Source organism: Elephas maximus, chromosome 21 (genome assembly GCF_024166365.1).
Source record: "Elephas maximus indicus isolate mEleMax1 chromosome 21, mEleMax1 primary haplotype, whole genome shotgun sequence".
NCBI lineage: Eukaryota > Metazoa > Chordata > Mammalia > Proboscidea > Elephantidae > Elephas > Elephas maximus.
The window spans coordinates 57,951,720-57,954,723 of record NC_064839.1 but is presented as its reverse complement, the minus strand read 5'-3'; positions in this window follow the sequence as shown (position 1 = coordinate 57,954,723).

Sequence of the window (3,004 nt, the reverse complement as noted above, 5' to 3'; positions counted from 1 at the left end):
TCTATTTATCCATTTTTCTGTCTATCTATGTATTCTATGCATCTATGTATGTATGTATCCATCTATCTATTTATCCATCCTTGGGAGAAGAGGTACATTGACTCTATTCCCAAAAGTGTCCTTGATTCTTTGTTGCATCTGGCTCCCTGATTCAAATATGTCCTGGTGTGGCTTAAGAGAATTCTGGGCTTGGTGAAGTGAAGACCCTAGTAAGAGGGCTGTATTCTCCTAAAGGAAACCCAGGAGCTTTTACTCAGTAAGAACATTAGAAAAAGGATCCTCCCTCACCCTTTTTCAACTTTGCATGCAAATGTACATCCCACATGCGAATCCCACTTAAGCAGCGAGAAGACATCACAGCACACATTTACTTAAATTCAGGTTCCTCCTCATCTTGGAGAATATTTTCTGGGAATATTGGACCTCATCTACAATAAGATGAAATGCATGTGGGTTTTCCTCTTTCTGGTAACAGCTCTCAGAGGTGAGTGTCTAAGGGACTCAGACATGAAGGTCTGGGGTTACTACATTTGAACTCATGACTCACTGAGTTTCTCTTTGTCTCCAGGTGCCTTGTCCCATGTGCAGCTTCAGGAGTCAGGCCCAGGACTGGTGAAGCCCTTGCGGACCCTGTCCCTCACCTGTGCTGTGTCTGGATTCTCTTTAACCAGATATAATATGCGCTGAGTCCTCCAGGCTGCAGGAAAGGGGCTAGAGCCGGTTGGTATAGTAGAGTATGATGGAAGCAAATATTACAACCCAACTCTCAAGTCCTGACTCAGCATTAACAGGGACACCTCCAATAGCCAAGTTTATTTAAAACTGAGCTCTGTGAATCCTGACGACACAGCTATGTATTACTGTGCAAGAAAAACAGTGAGGAGAAGTCAGTGTGAACCCAGACACAAACCTCCCTGCAGGAGGCCAGTAGGGAAGTGATCTCTAGGGGAAGTTCAGGACCTACTAAGCTTAGTGGCCCATCTTGTTAGCAGATTCAACAGAAGGGAAGTGGGAAGGGTTTCCTCTTAGAAGTTGTGGTTTCCCCACCTGGTCAACACCTATCTAGGAATACCCATGCCCAGTGATTCTAGGGAACCTTCATGTCTATGCACATGACTGCTTTTCACAAGAATGAGTTTTGTCTCTTTCTCCATCTGTCCCAGGACAGACTCTACAGTAGTATTTCTTAATGAAATCTCTGTTTTTAATTCAGGATAATAATTAGTGCTGCTGGTTGCCAGGTTAAGAAACATTTAATGCAGGAAATTATTCTCATGCTGAACCTCAAACCTGCCTCTCACCCTCAACTTTTTTATATCTACAACTTAGTGACACTGATTACATTAACTATATTGTACAACCATTACAACTTTTCAAAGCAATGTTGTTATTATCCAAATTTCAAATACAATATAGATCTACTTAAAATTTTACTTTTTATTTATTTATTTTTCACTTTATCTTCTTTGTGTAAGTTAGTCTTGAAGTTTGAACAGAACTTGCAAAAAATTGGCATTGTGTAGTTAATTCTCTGACCTTAGTTCAGTGTCTTATGAATGCCCAGGCATTGTATTATTATCAATACTAGTACTACCACTATTTATAATAATGATAATAATAATGACTCATAAAGTGGAAAATAACCTGCATATTCAATTACTGTAGAACACCTTTGTGTATGGTAGAATACGTGTTTATGGATTGAAAATCGAACTGCACATTTTCTGTCTTATTTACCTTGTGCTGTTGTACCTCAAATACCACAGTGTTAAATAACAAACATGAAATTTCTCATAGTTATTGTGGCTAAATGTCCAAATCAGGGTCTCATCTATATGGGTTTCTTCCATGTCAATATCTCTGAGGGTTCCACGGTTTCTTGGGGTGCCTTGACTTGCAGATGACCCTCACACGGTATCTCTCTTTCTCTGTGTGTGTTTCTGAGTCTACTCTGGTCTTTTTGTAACTCAGAACTGGTTAAGTTTAGGAGCCACCCTACACTGTTATGACCACATTAACATAACCAAAGAAAAATCCTATTTCCAAACAGGGTCACATGCCAAGGTACAAGGGTAAGGAATTCAACACATATTTTCGGGGAATATAATTCAGTTCACAGCACATTATTTTCACATTGGGCTTGAGAACATGGCAATCTCACATCACTTGGCTGCTTTAGGGACCTTGTTTCCAGGCTTAGTCCATCCTATGCATGATGGAGAGGCACTGGGTCCACCAGGTTCCTGGGAAAGGGCTAGAGTGCATAGAAGTAACACAGACTATGAAGAACCCATGAAAAGCAGGTTCACAATCTCCAGGGACAACACCAAGAGCATGCTGTATCTGTAAATTGATGGTGCGAGAACCAAGGACATAGCTGTGTATTACAGAAAGAGCAGTAAACAGTGAGGAGAAGGCAGTGAGAGCCCAGACACAAACTTCCCCTGCAGGGCATCCAGGTGGAGGATAGGATGCAGGGACTGCTCAGAAACCACCAGCTCTAGGATCAGGTGCAGAGAGAGGCTGGGAATAAACCAAACCAAAAACCAAACCCAGTGCCATTGAGTCGATTTCGACTCATAGCAACTCCATAGGCAGAGTAGAACCGCCCCATAGAGTTTCCAAGGAGTGCCGGGAGGATTCGAACTGCCGACCCTTTGGTTAGCAGCCGTAGCACTTAACCATTATGCCACCAGGCTGGGAATAGAGGTTCCTTTTCTCATCTGGAGATTTCATCTACCCTGGTTGCCACAACCCCAGAACAGCTGGTTGTGGTGTTCAGCTTACAAGAGTGATATCTTAGTTCTGGATTTCAGGTAGTGGATGGAAACAGAACCCAGTTCTAGGACTCCAAGCATGCTGGACACCTTGGTAATGATGTGGAAAACAAGGGACTCTAAAGATTTGAGGGATTTAAGAGTCTAATTTACTCTCATTTCTGCTGTTTTTACTGTTGTTAATCTCACTCTACAGCCTTTTTATATTTCCACAAACATAAAAATTC